This window comes from Aethalodelphis obliquidens, unplaced genomic scaffold (genome assembly GCF_003676395.1).
Source record: "Aethalodelphis obliquidens isolate GAN/ISIS:26980383/991018 unplaced genomic scaffold, ASM367639v1 scaffold29, whole genome shotgun sequence".
NCBI classification, from domain to species: domain Eukaryota; kingdom Metazoa; phylum Chordata; class Mammalia; order Artiodactyla; family Delphinidae; genus Aethalodelphis; species Aethalodelphis obliquidens.
Window position 1 is genome coordinate 8,400,642 of NW_020837973.1, and position 20,607 is coordinate 8,421,248.

General features: G+C 40.9%; 1 long non-coding RNA gene across 3 annotated transcripts in view; it reads right to left on the reverse strand.

Moving 5' to 3' along the window:
- LOC113630139 (uncharacterized) overlaps window positions 1-20,388 on the reverse strand; it is a 54,890-nt gene extending 34,502 nt beyond the window's left edge. The window contains exons 1-4 of one of the 3 annotated variants that reach the window (XR_003436830.1): window positions 18,794-20,388; window positions 18,403-18,522; window positions 16,444-16,561; window positions 15,036-15,086 (exon numbers count right to left, since the gene is read on the reverse strand). This is a non-coding gene — a long non-coding RNA (uncharacterized LOC113630139). Of the gene's footprint in view, window positions 1-15,035; window positions 15,087-15,460; window positions 16,259-16,443; window positions 16,562-18,402; window positions 18,523-18,793 lie in introns of those variants that run through there. The other 2 variants (XR_003436831.1, XR_003436832.1) reach the window with 2 other exon arrangements.
- Between the last annotated feature and the right edge of the window lie 219 nt (window positions 20,389-20,607).

Below are 20,607 nucleotides of genomic sequence, written 5' to 3' on the forward strand. Positions count from 1 at the left end.
AACATTATTTCTCACCCTGCTCAATAGATTGGCTGGGACTGCTCCGTGTAATCTGCATTCAGGGACACCGGTTGACAGACACTCTACCATCTGGAACATCACAAATGCTGTGGCAGAGGGGAGGGGAGATGACAAATGGTGCATTAGCTCTTAAAGGATTCTGCCTAGACGAACACCTGTCACTTCTGCTCACATCTCATTGGCCAAGGGAGCCACGTGACCACGCCGCTCTTCAAGGGGTCATGGAAATATAACGTTAACGGCTGAAGAGTACTAATGATAACCAGAATCCACCGCAATCCACCTCTCTCGTGGAGAGTCAGCTCAGTTTTCTTCCTTTAAACAAAATTCACTTATTCCCTCCCCAGTCATTGATCCAGCACCTCTGGGTAATGTATGTTCGTCCTTTCATCCAGAGGTGTATTAGTTTCCTCAGGCTGGTGTAACAAATTCCAAAGACTGCAGGACTTAAACAACAGAAGTTTATTTCACGCAGTCCTGGAGGCTGGGAGTCCAAGATCGGCAAGGTTGGTTTCCCCTGAGACCTATCTTTTCGGCTTAGGACCTCACGTTATGGCCTCACTTAACCCTAATTTCCTCCTTAAAGTTCCTGTCTCCAAGTGTCGTCTCCTTGGAGGTTAAGCCTTCAGTATTTGATTTGAGGGGACACAATTCAGTCCATGAAAGGAGGTGATACACAGCGACTAAACTGGTCCTGGATGTGCCTCTTCTTGTCCTGGAGACTTACAGAATAAAAAGACAAGTTATCTACCCCACACACACCCAATTTATGAAGATGAAATAAGGAAGAGAAAACTCCAACAAACATTTCTATTTGGAAAGAAGGAAAATGGGAGGTATATAACAGATAGTGGCCTTCAGCAATTCTGCAATCCCCTGGACAAATACTCTGAGGTCTATGCTGGGCGGGCGGGATATTAGTCCCCGAACGTGCTCCCTGCAAGAAGCCTCATATCCATCATCCTCCACAGGGCCTGGCCTCCTGTTACATGATGCTCCTTGACACATCCTGAAGTAGGCATCAGGGTGGATGCTCTGCTCAGGGCCTGCACGGCTTGCTCAGCCTACTTCCAGACCTAAATGTTTGGGGCCCAAGGGCCGTTTTAGGTCTTTAATAGTTATAGTCTCTTTTAGTCCAACCCGGTGATTCTTTTGGAAGTGTACCCCTTGCAAGTGTACCCCTTGTACCCCTTGCAACGATTTAGTCTTTTATCTATTTGATTCCAGAAAACTCCATCTGCCAACAGGCACAACCACAGTTACCTTCAAGACATGTCTTATTTGGATCTTTACTCTGGTGCACCTTAGCCCTTGCAGAGGTTTTAATAATGGTGTGATAGCCAAGGAAATATAATCATTTGAATGGTTTATAACAGTAGGCACAGAGGTCATGCCCTGTGCTGCAAGACTCAGATTTAATGTTTTTTACTACTAAAAGTTTCTCTCAATTTTATCTCCTGCTGCTTGGAATCTAAAATCAGTCAGCCTTTCCAATATTGCAAAGCCTCAAATCTTCCGTGACCTCCTGCTTGGAATCCAGCTAATTCTTTTCTGACCTTGTCTCTTACAATACTTTGTCAAGTGCAGCCAGCAGAAACCAACATGTTACTAATACAGGTGATCCTTGAACATGAATTTGAACTGTGCAGGTCCACTTATACACAGATTTTTTTTCCACAGTAAATACTATGGTACTACTTGATTCATGGTTGTTCAAGAGTCAACCCTATTGTTTTCCTGTCTCTTTCTCTAGAACTGCAAATTCATTAGGCATACAATCTGCCTTCCAAATAACTGTGAACAACAGTTTCACCAAAATTTTTGCACCTGCATAACGAGGATTCTCATCTTTCCAGGCTTTATCACAGTTTCTTCACTGCCTACGACTTGTCCTTCGAGCCAATGACAAATTATAACTTTCTTGCTATGCTAGCATCTGACTCCTGGTAGCAATTTCTGTATCAGTCAGAATAAGCTAAACTATGCTGCAGTAAGTAACAGCCCTACAACTCCCATGGCTAGAAAAAATAAATAATTATTTTTCTCTCATGTTAACTGTTCATTATGCATCAGCCATAAGGGGGCACAGAGCGGGCTCTGCTCCCTGTCATCTTCACTAAGGGACAGAGTCTGACAACAACTCCACCATCTGGAACTGTTATGGCAGGAAGAAGTGAGTGCAGTAATTGATGCACTAAATCATAAAGACTCTGTCCACATCCTATTGACCAGATTAAGTCACATGGCCATGCCTAATTTCAAGGAGTTGGGGAATTCCAATCCTACCAGGCGTGTGAAAAGCAGACCTACCAAAATAATAATCAACAATCCTTATGATTATCACACTCACTTGTTTAGATCAAGTTACCTAAGAATAAGCTCCAATAAATTTTCCAAAAGAAGACACCAATCTTCAACTGTGTTTCTATATGCAGGAGAATATTTTAGGCCACCTCCCAGACTGATCTTTAAAATGTAGGTTCCACTGCCTCTTGCACTGTTGGTGGGAATGTAAATTGACACAGCCACTATGGAAAACAGTATGGAGCTTCCTCAAAAAACTAAAAATAGAACTACCATATGATCCAGCAATCCCACTCCTGGGCATATATCCAGACAAAACTCTAATTCAAAAGGATACAGGCATCCCTATGTTCATAGCAGCACAATTTACAATACATGGAAACAACCTAAATGTCCGTTGACAGATGAAAGGACAAAGGAGATGTGAGATATATATACATATACACACACACACACACACACACACACACAATGGAATACTACTCAGCCATAAAAAAGAATGAAATAATGCCATTTGCAGCAACATGGATGCAACTAGAGATTATCATACTAAGTGAAGTAAGTCAGAAAGAGAAAGACGAATACCATATGATATCACGTACATGTGGAATCTAAAATATGACACAAATGAACTTACCTACAAAACAGAAACAGACTCACAGACATAGAGAACAGACTTGTGGATGCCAAGGGGGAGTAGGGTGAGGGAGGGAAGGATTGGGAGTTTGGGATTAGCAGACGCAAACTAGTATATATAGGATGGATTAAACAACAGGTCCTACTGTAGAGCACAGGGAACTACATTCAGTATCCTGTAATAAACCATAATAGAAAAAAATATGAAAAAAACCTCTAAAAACATAAACCACAAAATCGAGGACAGCAGAAAAAAAGTCCATGTTGAAAATTTAAAAAAAAAAAAAAAAGGGGCTTCCCTGGTGGCGCAGTGGTTGAGAGTCCGCCTGCCGATGCAGGGAACACGGGTTCGTGCCCCGGTCCAGGAAGATCCCACATGCCGCAGAGCGGCTGGGCCTGTGAGCCACGGCCGCTGAGCCTGCGCATCAGGAGCCTGTGCTCCACGACAGGAGAGGCCACGGCAGAGAGAGGCCTGCATACCGCAAAAAAAAAAAAAAAAAAAAAAAAATGCAGGTTCCACTGGATCTTAAGAGATGCTACATGAAAAAAGAATTGTGTGTTCCGATAAAGTTGAAAAAAATGGATAAAACATTTAACGGGTTTCCTCACTGCAGAACTTCTCAGGACCATCCCATGGAACGAGGGGACCTTAAAATACATTTGGGTGGGAGACTGGCTTTCATTTCTAAGAATATAATTCAGTAAGTGAATTATCTGGGTTGTGTTTAAGTTTTGTTTCTCAGGTGAATTAATTCTAGGCTTGGTTATTTTCAAGGATATAAGCGAAGGAATCCAAACAATTACCTGTAACTAGGAAAGGGTGTCTGTGTGTTATGGAACCAACTCTAGCATTCCAGAGTTTCATATTCTGTGCTTCCATGATTTCAGGAAGCTTCCGCCAGGTAGCATGGAAAGATGTTTTCATATAGATCATTCTCCTGTCACAGATTCTCTCTGCTCTCTACTTCTGACCATTAATCAGGCAAGGGGATGGGGTGGGTCCTCTTCTCAAGTTGCCCTTTTTTAGGGGTTCCCTTCCCATAAAGACTACCTTGTCATTCATATTCATGCAATTTTACACACTTAACAGTAGAAGAAAGCTTTACCTAGATTCCATAAGCTTCATGGGCCTGACCCAAACCCACATGTGCAGCTTCATTGATCCCAACCTATTCCATACATCTTACGCAACTATTACTGGACATTACTTTTGACCACAGTGTAATTTCCATGCCCTGGTTTTCTATTTGCAGTACTAGGAGGCTGTGTACCTGTTTCTATCGTTACCATTGCATTTACTACTTTAGCAACGCAAGACTGATTTATCGGGACTTCCCTGGTGGCGCAGTGGTTAAGAATCCGTCTGCCAATGCAGGGGACAGGGGTTCAAGCCCTGGTCCAGGAAGATCCCACATGCCGCAGAGTTACTAAGCCCGTGCACCACAACTACTGAAGCCCGCGTGCCTAGAGCCTGTGCTCCGCAACAAGAGAAGCTACCGCAATGAGAAGCCCGCGCACAGCAATGAAGAGTAGCCTCTGCTCGCCACAAGTAGAGAAAGCCCGCACGCAGCAACGATGACCCGACGCAACCATAAATAAATAAATAAATTTATGATTTAAAAAAAGACTGATTTATCTCCTGACACTAAACTGCATTATGAACAATTTAATGTTTGATACACTCTCAAGAATGAGTTGCTCTCTTGCTGTTCTCTTGCCTTATTTTCTTCAAGAAGGACATTGGGAGCCTGCTCAAGAAGGATGATGCTCCGCGGTTATGTCTTCTCTGGGCGTCGCAAAGAAGATGCCATCCACCTGCCAAGCATATGCAGGGGTGTTCCGATGTGAAACAGAAGCTTTGCTGATCAGTGAACAGGACAAACCACAGCTGCTAGTTTAGCTCTGGCTCCAATCAGAAGTTTCGACTTATCCCATCTCCAAGGGCTGTTTAAAGCTCTGATTCATGCATGAACTACCCAGCCCATATGGGGTGGGCCACTCAGCTCCAGCTGAAACTTTCTATTAAAATTTTATAGAGTTCAGGAAAACAGTGCTTCTGATACCAATCCATTGCTATTTTCCGATCATTACTTGCATAATGCCATTTAAAGTCACACACTCTTCATCTCTGATGATACAATCTGACTTGCTCGTAGGTAAAATTTGTGGAGAGCTGCTAAAAGTGATCCTCCCAACCAGCGTGCCATCTCCATCTCTTTAAATGAAGGCATTCGTCTCTGGAAGCCCCCGCTCCTGGCATTAACACACCCTCGGGAATAACTCCACAAACCACTGCTTCTTTAACTTTCCCACTAAGGTACCCCTAAAGGAAGATAATGAAGGTGTCTGGAAGGGAATGCAGGAGGCATTTCTGAAGAGGTGTCAAATTCCTTTGAAGAAGTTCCTGTTTTTTCTTTTCTTTTCTTTTTTTTGGCTGCATTGGGTCTTAGTTGCGGCACGCGGGATCTTCCTTGAGGCACGTGGGCTTCTCTCTAGTTGTGGCATGCAGGTTTTCTTTCTCTAGTTGTGGTACGTGGGCTCTGCAGTTTGCGGCACACAGGCTCTCTCGTTCAGGTGTGCAAGCTCAATAGTTGTGGCACGCGGGCTTGGCCTGTAACATGTGGGATCTTAGTTCCCCAACCAGGGATCGAACCCACGTCCCCTGCATTGGAAGGTGGACTCTTTACCACTGGACCACCAGGGAAGTCACTGTTTTGTCTTTTAAATGTAATTAAATTCTGTGCTCTACTCCATAGATATTTATGATTATTTTAATATAATCGTAAATACGGATTGAAGTACTTCTATCAGTCAGAGTCTGGACAGGAAACAGAAACCACGCCCACGATTTTAACTGAGAATTTAACATATAAAGTTGATAACCAAGCACTGGTGACCTAAAAAATGGAAATAGGGGACCCCAAGGTTCACAGAGGTTGTAATGCAGAAAGCAACCAACCCCCCAGTGCTGGGAAACAAAAGGAAGCAGTTGGGATCCTTAAACCCTAGAAGCAGAGAGGCGGAGTCCCACAGGGGATGGAGCTCTCTGCGGGAGGAAACATAAACAGCAGTGCGGGTGTTTCTAAGGGGACCAATGAGATGGGTTCTGTACATGTGGGAAAAAGTGCAACCATTGCTACTGGAACATTGGATGCTGCGGGGTAAGAAACTGTCACTGGGCAGTCAGTCCCTGGGTGGTCACTAACAGGAAACAAACAGGAAGAAGGAGGTCCCTTCTTCCCCCTCCAGCCTAGCAGCCACGCTTTAGCGCCCCCTTTAGGCGGCACCCAAAAAGGAGCAGCTCCAAAGTAGAACCGTGTTTGCAGAGTCTCAGCCCAACACCACAACATTGAACACGGAAAGGTAGAGGAAGGTGAGAGACAATAGCTTAACACAGTCTTTCATTTTTTTCCCAATATCAGTTCTAGTTGAATTCATGCTCCAAGAAGATGTACCATACTGATTCATCCAATGGCTCTATATACTTCTGGAAAAAACACTTCAGAGACTTGACAATGTGCCAGCATTGGCTATTACCAGCCTGGTGTGAATTAACTCATCAGGCATTTAGGAAGGTCCAAAGGCATGGTGTTCCCATTCCAGTCCAGCCACTTCTGTGTGATGGGGCGCACACCACTTTCTCAGTTACCTCTCAGTTACCTTTACTTCTTAAAGTCCATTCCAATTTTATAATTACTGGAGATTATTATGGGAAAGCTCATAAGCATGGGTTATGTGCCTGGGGAGTTGAGAACAGTGAGATTTCTAAGACTCTGCTGGGCACTGTGGACAAAGAACGTGGCCTGCCATTTCAGTAAACAACAAACGTTGTGGCCATCACGCCATCAGCCACTGTAGCCACCACACCTTGGGCCCTGAGGGGATTCAGGATGGAGAAAAACAGGATACTGGTCCTAGATAGTTAAGGTGCATATCTAGAGAATAATTTCAATGAGCCCAGACTCTTGCATCTTCCCATACATAGAAAAGCACTAAAATCATTAACTTGAGATGTCTGGTTTTTGTGATCAGCAGTAATCTTTTGATGTTCAACTACGTGTTTTGTTTTGTTTTGTTTTGTTTTGTTTTGTTTTCAGCAAAAACTTCTTTGTATCCTGGCCCCTCCCTTACCTCTTCGGAGCAGTTCCTCTGAGCTATCTGAGAGGCTGCCTCCTGGGCTATAGTCCTCAGAAAGTTCCCCAAATAAAACTTAACTGGCAACTTTTAGGTTGTGAGTTTTTCTTCAGTCGACAGCACCCAGAAGTAACTTAAGGGTACTGGGAGAAGAAGAGCCTTGAAGAAAGGAGACGAGGGAGAAGGAAGTGAAACAGGAATGGAAGATGCTGAAGAGAATGAGGGATGAGGGATGTTAAGGTGGGAGCAGACACTCGGAGCAGGAGAGAACACCTGGCATCTCTGAGATCCTGATGACCTGAATTTTGCATGATGGCTCATCTCAGGCTTGTTGGTGGTTGTAAAATGTAATAGTTGTGTGCTCTACAATCCTGTGTAGAAACAAGATGGAATGAGCACAAGTCCCCTTAGGGGAAAGCCAGCCTTTCTTCTGCAGTAAGGAATTAGAGTCCAAGGTTGGACACTTAATCCTCTCTTCCCTTCACCACTGTAAAAATGGAGGGGGGAGACCTGTACGTACTGCCATCCACCACAAAGCATTTCTTGACATCAAACTCCCTTCATAGAGATGAAATACTTTGTCCTTCTTGGCAGAATGCTGTTATTTCGATGCACTGTATGTGTAACTCACTGCCTTGCAGAGGAAAGAAATGCTTCTAACTGGTTGACAGAAAAGACAGGCGAGTACCAAAGGATAGACCACGTTTGTGGCTAGACTTTGTGTGTGTGTTGCTGATGTCAAGATGCTTACAATTCCCCCTATAACTTTCCCATGAATCGGGTTACAAATCACTTGGTAATTAAATACCCTCTTCAAGATATCATGGCTGATTTAATGAGGGCCAAACCCATCATAACAGATTGTTAATCTGAGCTGGTGAGGTTTTTTTTCCCTTTGTTTCATTTTCAGAGATTTTTATTTGGTAATATTCTTTATTAGGCTGATAAGTTTTGAATTGCTTTTCATTTCATTATCACGTTAGTTCCTTCTTAATGGTTTTACTAGAACTCAGAAGTCTCCTGAGTTTTAATAACCTCTCTTTTTTCAGTACTTATAGTCATGGAATTAATTATATAAAATCATGACCCTTCACTGAATGTGTCACTGAGCCAAAATAAGAAAATTCAATAGGAAGAATTAGACCTTGAAGAGTGATTGACGATTCATCTCACTACAGATTTTTCACTTTGAGACTTTCATTTGCTTTGCTGTAGCACAATTTCCTTTTTTTCCACCTCTAAGAATATCCTTCAGACTGAGGAATGCTTTGGAATTCTCTGAACTGGGGGTAACTAAACTTAAACTTTTTAGACATCAGTTGATTTTTTTAAGTATAGGAAAGGACATGTTTTTATTCACCTAAGAATATTTTCTTTGTAGCTGGCTTTGTTTAAAGGAGAGACAATGATAAGGTGAACTACAAGAAATTATCAAATTAGCAATTAGCAAGTTTACTTAGGATCTTATTTTCATGTTCATCTTCCTTGATTAATAGTGGTAGCAAATCTCTTAAAAACAAATGTCTGTTAGTTAATGTCCTGAGGTCAAATCACCCTTGTTAAATCATAATTAATTACTTAAAGAACAAAATGTCAGATATAACAGACTTGAAAAGAACAGAAATTTTAAATTTTAAATTTTATCTTAGATCTTGGAAACAATGAGGCTATCAAGTGGAAATCGGCAACCAAGTTTTCAAAAAGGAATAAATAATTAAATGCCCAATAATGATATTAAGAGTTGGGCAAATTAACTATGGAGAACAGTATGGAGGTTCCTTAAAAAACTAAAAATAGAACTACCATATGACCCAGCAATCCCACTACTGGGCATATACCCTGAGAAAACCATAATTCAAAAAGAGTCATGTACCACAATGTTCATAGAAGCTCTATTTACAATAGCCAGGACATGGAAGCAACCTAAGTGTCCATCGACAGATGAATGGATAAAGAAAATGTGGCACATATATACAGTGGAATATTACTCAGCCATAAAAAGAAACAACATTGAGTTAGTTGTAGTGAGGTGGATGGACCTGGAGACTGCCATACAGAGTGAAGTCAGAAAGAGAAAAACAAATACCATATGCTAACACGTATATATGGAATCTTAAAAAAAAAAAATGGTTCTGAAGAACCTAGGGCCAAGACAGGAATAAAGACGCAGATGTAGAGAATGGACTTGAGGATACGGGGAGGGAGAAGGGTAAGCTGGGACAAAGTGAGAGAGTGGCATGGACATATATACACTACCAAATGTAAAATAGATAGCTAGTGGGAAGCAGCCGCATAGCACAGGGAGATCAACTCGGTGCTTTGTGACCACCTAGAGGGATGGGATAGGGAGGGGGGGAGGGAGAGGCAAGAGGGAGGAGACATGGGGATATATGTATATGTATAGCTGATTCACTTTGTTATAAAGCAGAAACTAACACACCATTATAAAGCAATTATACTCCAATAAAGATGTTAAAAAAATAAAATAAAATATTTTAAAAAAGAAAACAGTTCCATTTACAATAGCATAGAAAAGAATAAAATATTTAGGAATACTCTTAACAAAAGTAGTGCAAGATTTGAACATGGAAAACTATAAAACATTGTTGAAAGAAATTAAAGATCTAAAGAAATAGAATGCCATCCCAATTTCATGGAAGACAACTTAATATTGTTAAGATGGTAATATTCCACAAATTGGTATTCATATTCAATGAGACATCTATCAAAATCCCAGCCGACTTTTTAACAGAAATTGACAAGCTGATCCTAAAATTCATGTGGAAATGCAAGGGACCCTGAATTGCCAAGACAGTCTTGAAAAAGAAGAAAGTTGGAAGACTCACACTTCACCATTTCAAAACTTACTACAAAGCTACAGCAATCAAGACTATGCAGTACTGGCGTAAGAATAGACTTACAGGGCTTCCCTGGTGGCACAGTGGTTGAGAGTCCGCCTGCCGATGCAGGGGACACGGGTTCGTGCCCCGATCCGGGAAGATCCCACATGCCACGGCGCGGCTGGGCCCGTGAGCCATGGCTGCTGAGCCTGCGCGTCCGGAGCCTGTGCTCCGCAACGGGAGAGGCCACAGCAGTGAGAGGCCCGTGTACCGAAAAAAAAAAAAAATAGACTTACAGGTCAATGAAATAGACTTGAGAGTCCAGAAATTAAACCACTTATGTATGGTCAATTGAGTTTTGACAAAGGTGCATGACAATTCAACAGAGAAAGAATAAGTCTTTTCAACAGAGACTGGGACAACTGGATATCCACATACAAAGGAATGAAGCTGTAGCTCTACCTCGCACCATATACAAAAATTAACTCCAAATGAATCAAAGACTCAAACGTAAGAGCTGAAACTATTAAACTCCTAGAAGAAAACATAAATGTAAATATTCAATTTACATTTAATTATTACAGGCAATTATTTCTTAGATAACACCAAATGCACAAAACAATGAAAGATAAATTAGACTTCATCAAAACTAAAAATGTTTGTGCTTCAAAGGACACTATCAAGAAAGTGAAAAGACAACCCATAGAATGGGAGAAAATACTTAAAAATCATACATCTGGTAAAAGTCTAGTGTCCAGAGTAATTAAAGAACTCTTACAACTCACCAATAAAAAAGATAAATAATTTAATTTATTAAATGGGCAAACGATTTGAATGGACATTTCTCCAAAGAACATATATGTGGCCAATATGCACATGAAAAGATACTCAACATCATTCATCATTAGAGAAATGCAAATCAAAGCCACAATGAGATAACACTTCATACTCATTAGGATGGCTATAATAAAAAATATGGACAATAACAAGTGTTGGTGAGGACGCAGAGAAACTGGAACCCTCATATGTCATTGGTGAGAATGTAAAGTGGCACAGCCACTTTGGAATGTAATTTGGCAGTTCCTCAAAGAGTTAAATATAGAATTACCATAAGACCCAGCAAGAGAATTGAAAATGAATGTTCTCACAAATACTCATACAGAAATGTTCATAACAGCATTATGCATTATAGCCAAAAAGTGGAAACAATCCAGATGTCCATCAACTGATAAATGGATAATAAAATCTGCCCTGTCCATACAGTGGAATATTATTCAGCCATAAAAAGTAATGAAGTACTGTTACATGCTACAACATGGATGAACACTGAAAACATAATGCTAAGTGAAAGAAGGCAGGAGCAAGAGGCCACATATATAGTATGATTCCATTTAGGTGAAATTTCCAGAGTAGACAAATTCATAGAAACAGAAAACAAATTAATGGTTTCCAAGGGCTGGGGAAGTAGAGGTTGGGGGTTACTGCTTGTTGGTACAGGGTCTATTTCTGGGGTGTAGAAAATGCTCTGACGTTAAATGGTGGCAATGATTGCACAATTTGTGAATATACTAAAAATCACTGAACTGTACACTTAAAACAATCAGTGCCCTAACAATAAAGTACTAGTTCCTGTTTAAAAAAAAAAACAAAGCATCAAACAAAATACTGATATTTGAAAATCTGATTATGTCCCAAAAATTATATTAAAAGTTATTACAATTAAGATGAAAATGAAAACACTAAAAATCATAATAATTTTCTTTAAGTGGCATCTATTTTCCTTAAATAGAATTTTATCATTGCTTTTTTTTTTTTTTTTTTTTTTTTGCGGTACGAGGGCCTCTCACTGTTGGGGCCTCTCACTGTTGTTGCCTCTCCTATTGTGGAGCACAGGCTCCAGACGTGCAGGCCCAGTGGCCACGGCTCACGAGCCCAGCCGCTCCGCGGCATGTGGGATCTTCCTGGACCGGGGCACGAACCTGTGTCCCCTGCATCGGCAGGCGGACTCTCATCCACTGCGCCACCAGGGAAGCCCTGTCATTGCTTTTATATATCATAGAGTGTAGATGTAAAAATGTGTCATCAAAGCTACATTTGTATAGGATAATGGCTAATAAAATGGCAAAAAAATCACTCCTTCTTTCTTTTATTAGGATAATTATCATAAAATATTCTGCAATGATTATTTTTCAGTAGGAGGCAAATCACGTCTATTCATTGATTATGCTGCACTTTCTCCCTTTCTTCAACATGCTTACAATTTTACAAAAAAATTGATCAATGAAGTTTAATAAAGTACAGCCATAGTTAAGGCAGGTATTTGCAACTATTGAAGTTTATTCTCTAGTTTTTTCACTTTGCACTGACTATTCATTGACTCATCAAAAATTTCACCATTGTTCCTTTTGAAATACAGTGTGTGTATACGTGTTTTTAATTTTGGAAAAGAAATGGCAACCAGTCCAAGGAAACTAACTATAATCTGATATTCATTAAAACAAGGATCACTCTTAAAAGATAATTATAAAAATATGACAATTATCTCATAACCTCAGATGATATAAATTGACCTACAGCTCTAAAGCTCAATCCGTTATCCTTTAGAAAATGGCAATGTAAAAACCTAGAGAAGCTCCTGAAGGTTTAAAACACTGGAGGATAAAATTTCCATTATGTTTAACATCATTCCAGCACTGTTACTGTGGATATACAATAGATTTTAGAGGGCACTGATCATACTGGATTTGAATTGTAATTATCACATGTATCAATTGCTATCTTAATAGATTTCTTAACTAAAATACATTACAATTATAATGTTTATTACACCTTTCTTACAAGAAGCTTGCTTTTCAGAATTCTCTCACTAATCCATGAAAAAGGAGGGAGAAATCAGAGATTAATATCCCTATTTCATTTTTTAATAAGAGAAAGTGAGAAATGAAAAGCCATCAATAAGATTCTGTACATTAAAAATCCCATTGAGGACACGGGGAGGGGGAAGGGTAAGCTGGGACAAAGTGAGAGAGTGGCATGGACTTATATACACTACCAAATGTAAAACAGATAGCTAGTGGGAAGCAGCCACATAGCACAGGAAGATCAGCTCAGTGCTTTGTGACCACCTAGAGGGGTGGGATAGGGAGGAAGGGAGGGAGACGCAAGAGGGAGGGGACATGGGGGTATATGTATAAGTATAGCTGATTTACTTTGTTATACAGCAGAAACTAACACACCATTGTAAAGCAATTATACTCCAATTAAGATGTTTAAAAAAAAAAATCCCAAAGAACCTACAAAGGAGCTACAAGGACTAATAACTGGGTCCTGATCAACATATAAAAAACAGTTGTACTTTTAGGTACCAGAAATAAAAAATTGGAAATTGACTTTTTTAAACTACTATTTACAATAGAACCCCAAAACATGAACTACTGAGGTACAAATCCAATAAATATGTTCAAGATCTGTATGCTAAAAACTACCAAATGCTGGCAAAAAAAATTTAAATACTTAAATAAACATGAGATATACTGTGTTCATGGATTGGAAGACTCAATATTGTTAAGATGTCAATTCTCCCAAATTAATTTATAGATTTAATGCAAATTCCTTCAAAATCCCAGTAGACATTTTTGTAGAAATTGGCAAGCTTATTCTAAAATTTTCATGGAGAGGCAAAGGAACTGCAATAAGCCAAAACACTTTTTACAAAGAACAAAGCTGAGATTTACCATGAAGCTGTAATACTTAAGACGGTAAGGAACTGAAGAGAGATAGACACATAGATCAGTAGAACAAAACACACAGTCCAGAAGTAGACTCACATATATTTTGTCAACTGATTTTCAACACAAATGCAATGACAATTCAAAAGAGAAAGAACAGTTTTTTCAACAAATGTTGCTAGAATAATTGGATGGCCACATGCAAAGAAATAAACCTTAATTCATACCTTATTCCACAACATTTTACCCAAAATGGATCATAGACCTTAATGTAAAACCTAAAACTGTAACTATAAACCTAAACTACAAAAGTAAACATAGGAGAAAAACTTTGTGACTTGGCAAAATTTCTTAGATATGATATGAAAGTACAACTCATAAAAGATAGATTAAGTTGGACTTCATCAAAATTAAAAACTTCTGCTTTGCGACATAAAGAACAGCTTTGTGGTTGCCAAGGGCGGTGGAGGGAGGGATGGATTGGGAGTTTGGGGTCAGCAGATGCAAACTATTATTTATTGAATGGACAAACAACAAGGTCCTGCTGCAGAGCATAGGGAACATATTCAATATCCTGTGATAAACCATAATGGAAAAGAATATGAAAACGAATGTATATATATGTATAACTGAATCACTTTGCTGTACAGCAGAAATTAACACATTGTAAGTCAACTATACTTGAATAAAATAAATATTTTTTTAAAACTTCGGCTTTGCAAAATACACTGCTAAACGAAGGAAAAAGAGAAGCCACAGACTGGGAGAAAATGTTGGCAAAACGTATGTCTGATAAAACACATGTCTGATATATGTTTGGATCCTAAATTTATAAAGAACTATCAAAACTTAATAATAAGTAAACAAACAACCCAATTTTAAAAACAGGCGAAAGATCTGAACAGACACCTCATTAAAGAACTGATTTGCTATGGGTAGCAAATAAGATTATGAAAAGATGCTCCCCATTACATCATTAGGAAAATACAAAATGATACCCTAATAAGAAACCAGAACAAACCTATTGGAACGAGAGGAGAAAACTCAGAAAACCAAGTGCTGATGAAGATGCCAAGCAAGCAGAATTCCCCCTGCACTGCTGGTGGGAATGCGGATAATACAGCCACAGCCTGGCGATTTCTTATAACATAACGGACACCCAGCAATTCTATTTCTAGGGATTTACCCAACTTCAACAAACACTCGTGTTCACAAAAAAGTAAAAATGAAAAATAAAATAAAGGGCTTCCCTGGTGGCGCAGTGGTTGAGTGTCCGCCTGCCGATGCAGGGGACACGGGTTCGTGCCCTGGTCTGGGAAGATTCCACATGCCGCGGAGTGGCTGGGCCCGTGAGCCATGGCCTCTGAGCCTGCGCGTCCGGAGCCTGTGCTCCGCAACGGGAGAGGCCACAGCAGTGAGAGGCCTGCGTACCGCAAAAAAAAATAAAATAAAATAAACACTATTCAAATGTTTGTAGCGACTTTATTCATAATCATCAAGAGTTGTAGGGAAAAAATCCAAATTTTTTCGACTGGTGAATGATAAAGTCGGGTATATCCATACAGTGGACCCCTACTCAGCTATAAAGATTAATAAACACGAAACAATCTCAAATGCATTTTGCTAAGTGAAAGCAGCCAGACTGGGGCTTCCCTGGTGGCACAGTGTTTGAGAGTCCGTCTGCCGATGCAGGGGACACAGGTTCGTGCCCCAGTCTGGGAAGATCCCACATGCCGTGGAGCGGCTGGGCCCGTGAGCCATGGCCGCTGAGCCTGCACGTCCGGAGTCTGTGCTCCGCAATGGGAGAGGCCACAACAGTGAGAGGCCCGCGTACCACAAAAAAAAAAAAAAAAAAAAAAAAAAGCAGCCAGACTCAAAGGCTTACATTCTCTATGATTCCATCCATACAATATTCTGGAAAATAGAGGGAGAGGAGACAGATGAGTGGCTGTCAGGGAGTGAGGGTGGGGAGAGGGTCTGACCACAAAAGGCACAAGGGAATTTTGTGGGTAACGGGATTATTCTATATCTCGACTGTGTAGTAGTTAGGCGACGGTACGCGTTTGTCTTTCTGTATGTAAATGATACCTCAATTTTTAAAAGCATATAGCTTTCACATTTTACCATTAACACCTTAAAACATTAGGTTAAAACATTCTAAATGGTATTTTTATATGGTATCATTATTGGCCAACACTTGGAAGACATTTCCATTGATATTTCCTTAGGCCAGAATATTGGTTTTTCTGAACAAAGGATTGACAACTGAAAGAAAAAAAACCATATCAAACCCACTTTGAAACTTTGAAGCTTTCTCCCTCTGTGGGAGAAAAACTGTAAATAGCAAATCCCTGTCCTTCATCATTTCCCTCCACAGACAAATGGAGCAGTAAGATCCTCGTTCTTGTTTTAATTCCAGCAACAGTTCCTTTGATTCTGGGACAAAATTCATCATAATCAGTCTGGATTATTTTCACATTTGCTAGCAGTTTGCAGGATTTGACCAACAGTCATATGGATAATTTGAAATATTTGTTTGTTCCTATCACGCTAAACATAATCCATTGCATTCTGTAGCAAAGTAATTCTTTATGCCTGAAAAAAAAAATCAGAACCTTCTGTTTTAATGGAAACTCTTTTTATATAGGATCAAATCCCTGTCTTAAAAAGCATCAAGTAAAAACCTTAACAAATAATCACCAAACTACAGAAGATACAAAACACCAATCTGTGAACCAAACAGTGAAACAGAATAAAATGTCAATCCATCATGTACTTACCTCAGAGAACTGCTGAGCACTCAAGCTTCTTTTCTTCCCTTTGCCTAACTACTAAGTGGGTGGAAATGTTTTCCTTTCATTTACTGGAAACAAAAGTGATGCTGCATCAGCAGATAGGCTACGAAATAAAATAAAAACAAAAAAAAAGACAAGATGATGCCTAGTTAAACGTGAACAGAAAACGACAAGAGGCTTCGTAAGGGTGTGAATTTTTGCGATCAAAAACTGTATTTGTAAAAACTAAAATGTGGAAGGAAAACACCTAACACCTCCTCAAGAACAGAAAGAGGACACAGCACATGCCAGGTCCCAAAATGCAAGAGAGACAGAATGGAAGATAAGATGAAGGTGAGTGTCTGAGAGAGGAGGAGAAAAGTCAGCTGAGCTGAACCGATGGACAGTGGAAAGTGATTTGTAAATTGTAAATACAAGCAGAAACACAGGGTGAGTGTGAAACCCATTGTTCTATTTTGGAACCCACCACCCAAAATACTTAGATTTTGAATTGAGATATTATAAATGAAAAATTGTCAGTAGAGAGAAATGTTATCTCAATTAGTGATTATGCTAAGAAAAACTTCTTCATTAGAAATTGCAAGTTTAGGGACTTCCCTGGCAGTCCAGTAGTTAGACTCCATGCTTCCACTGCCAGGGGCACAGGTTCAATCCCTAGTCAGGGAATTAAGATCCCATGTGCTGAGCAGTGTGGCCAGAAAAAAGAAAAAGAAAAAAATTTCAAATTTAGACTCATTTACTCAGGAAGAAACCAGCACTGCGAGAATTTCATAGTCATCCAAAGGGAAAGAAAGTTTTAAAAAACAGAATGGATAGCAAAATGTATTCCAACTAGGGCTTTTTTAATCTACAGAGAGACAGCTGGGTCAGTTAACTGCTCTTAATGAATCCATGTTGGAATAAAATATTGTCCAGAAATAAGATTATTACTGGGGAGGTTGGAGAAATCATGTACCACAGGAGAAGTAAGGAGATCTCTTAGCAGTGTGCAAACATTAGTCCTGAAAAGGGGAGGAAGGTCAATTCTGGAAACTACAGACTGACAAGACCTGGACCTCAGGAAAGAGTCAGGCTGAGAAGGTTTATGCACAGCAGCAAAAAGGAAGCAGTCTCCTGCTGTATGTGACAACACGGACTAACCCAGATGACACCGTGCTGAGTGAAGTAAGCCTCCACAGAAGGACAAATACTGCATGAGTCCACTTCCACAAGGGATCTAAAATAGTCAAACTCACAGAAGCAGAGAGTGGAATGAGGGTTGCCAAGGGCTTGGTAGACGGATAAAGAGGAGCTGTGTTCAGTGGGTATAAAGTCTCAGTTATACGGGATGAATAAATTCTAGAAGTCTAGGCCTTCCCTGGTGGCCCAGTGGGTAAGAATCCGCCTGCCAATGCAGGGGACACGGGTTCGAGCCCTAGTCCGAGAAGATCCCACATGCCGCAGAGCCACTAAGCCCGTGCGCCACAACTACTGAGCCTGGGCTCTAGAGCCCACGAGCCACAACTACTGAAGCCCGCATGCCACAACTACTGAGCCCGCATGCCACAACTACTGAGTCCACGTGCCACAACTACTGAAGTCCACGTGCCTAGAGCCCGTGCTCCACAGCAAGAGAAGCCACCGCAATGAGAAGCCTGTGCACCACAATGAAGAGTAGCCCCCACTCGCCACAACTAGAGAAAGCCCGTGTGCAGCAGCAAAGACCCAACGCAGCCAAAAATAAATAATTAATTAATTTATATATATATATATATATATATATATATATATTATAGAAGTCTACTGCTCAATACAGTGCCTACAGTGAAGAATTCAATATTGTACACTTCACAATTTGTTAGGAGGGCAGACCTCATGGTAAGTGTTCTTACCACCAAGACAAGAACAACTACAAAACACAAAAGAGTAGGAGGAAACTCTTGGAGGGGATGGATATGTTTATACCTTGACTGTGGTGATGGTTTCACAGGTGTGTGCATATGTCCACTCATCAAACTGTATACATTAAATACATCCAGGATTTTGTTGGGGGGTTTTTTGTGTATCAATTAAACTTCAATAAACCTGTTTTGTTTTGTTTTTTAAGAAAAATGTGAGAAAGCAAATAATAAAAAAAAATGAGTCAAAAAAAATATGTAGGGACTACAGAAGACAGTATGGATGGCTAGGAATGAATCATGGCAGGGTAGCGGGTTTTCTTTTTTAACTAGGAAGCCAACATCACTGGGTGTGGGATAAAGGAAAACAGTGTAGCTGGACTTTAGTAAGACATGTGAACAACTCTCCCCTGACACCCTTCATTCGCCCATTTATTCAACAAATACTATGGACCAACCGCCTAAGACATCCAGGCACTGTCTTCCGAGCTGGGACACAGTGATGAATTCCACGTGGAGGTGACATTCTGGCTACACGCTCATCTACACATCCTTGTAGTCAAGAAAGAGGGACACGCGCTGTAAGAGAGCATCACTGAGTAGAGTATAAGCTCAGTGAACAACAGCCTCCCAGGAGTGCTGCCAGAAGAGCAAAAGTACAGGTTACAGGTGGGGAGGTCTCAGGGTTCTGCCTCATTCTGTGGCTGCTTCCTTCACACAACGTGGATGAGAAGACTGATGGCATGGTGGTTACAGCTGTGGGCGGCACAGGGGCAACCAGATGACTGGATGATGAAATTAGGATCCAGCAGTCCCCTCAAAACCCCTGGCAGTCGGGCAAGTCAAACACAATAAAATTTCAAAAGGAATATATTTAAGGTTCTTTATTTGCTTCAAAAAACTAAAACCCACTTGGGTCAAAAGAAAAAAAAACCTCCATGAATGTGGTTTATATAAGATTGTTATATGGGACAGATGACGACTTAGAAGCATAACTAAAAATTCCATGTGAGTTGAGAGTGTCATGTGTCGTCTAATTTGAAGATGAGGAAGGCGGTCATCCGTTCTCCTCTGTGCTGGTTGGGCCACATCTGGGGCCATGTCTGGGTCCAGGAGTCACACTTTAGAAAGATCATCATACAAACTCTAGCTTCTGTTAAGAGGAGAGTTACCAGCCTGGGGAGGTTAGTTTATATGAAGAACTTGGAGAATAGAAGATTCACTGGGGACAGGAGATGGTCCCTCAAATCTTTGAAATTCTAGCCCATGGAAGAAGAATTAGATTCCTTCAGGGTGATCCCCAGGGGGTAAAATTAGACCAGTGGGTGGGAAGTGCCAGGGAGCCTGGTTTCAGTCACGTTTACAGAAGGCATTTCCAACAGGGGTGCCCAAGGTAAACGGGCTGCCTGAAGGGCTGGGAGTGAACGGCCAGTCCCAGGAAGCGTTCACTCAGGGCTCCCTAGACACAAAGGAAACATTTCAGACAGGAGTTACGGTTATTTAGAATCAATAACCTAAAGGTTCCATTCAGCACTGTCCGTGCATGTCACTTGCTAATCTACGCAGGATGTCCTTTTTTAGGCAGTACAAAAAGCAAAAGAGAATGCATTTTGGCTTTTAACTTGCTGTCAAAATTTAGTGTTGGGCGTGACCCATTCCAAACGTTAGTGGCAATCTCCCAGAGAAGGAGGAGGTAAAGGACACCAAGGGCGAAGGTGGCGGGGGGTGGGCTGGACGTGACCTACAGCGGCTGGGAAGGAGGGCGGCGGAGGGGAAGGTCTGGCCCAGGGAAGGGAATCTCTGCTTAGGGCTGTCCACTTCCCTCCTCACCCACTGAATCCACCACCTCGCTCCACCCACCTCCCATCTTCCAGTCTCTAACTTTGGGGACTGCTGACCTAAATCATACAAATCACGTGTTTCTCTGTTCCATTTGATGATAAAGACACATATCAGGGGAGAAAGAGGGAAAGACCCGAAGATGAAAAGAAAGGACTTCCCTGGTGGTCCAGTGGTTAAGACTCCACATTCCCAAAGCAGGGGGCACAGGTTCAATCCCTGGTCGGGGAACTAAGATCCTGCATGCTGCACGGCAAGGCCAAAAAAAAAAAGATGAAAAAGAAATCACAAACAATATGTAACCAGCACGATGAAAAAGAAATCACAAACAACAAGTAACCAACACAAACCACTGAAATTCAGCTCTCCATCTTCACAAAAGCGCAGTTCTGACTGCCAGTGGATGTGCCCTGAAATACCCAGCTCTCCAATT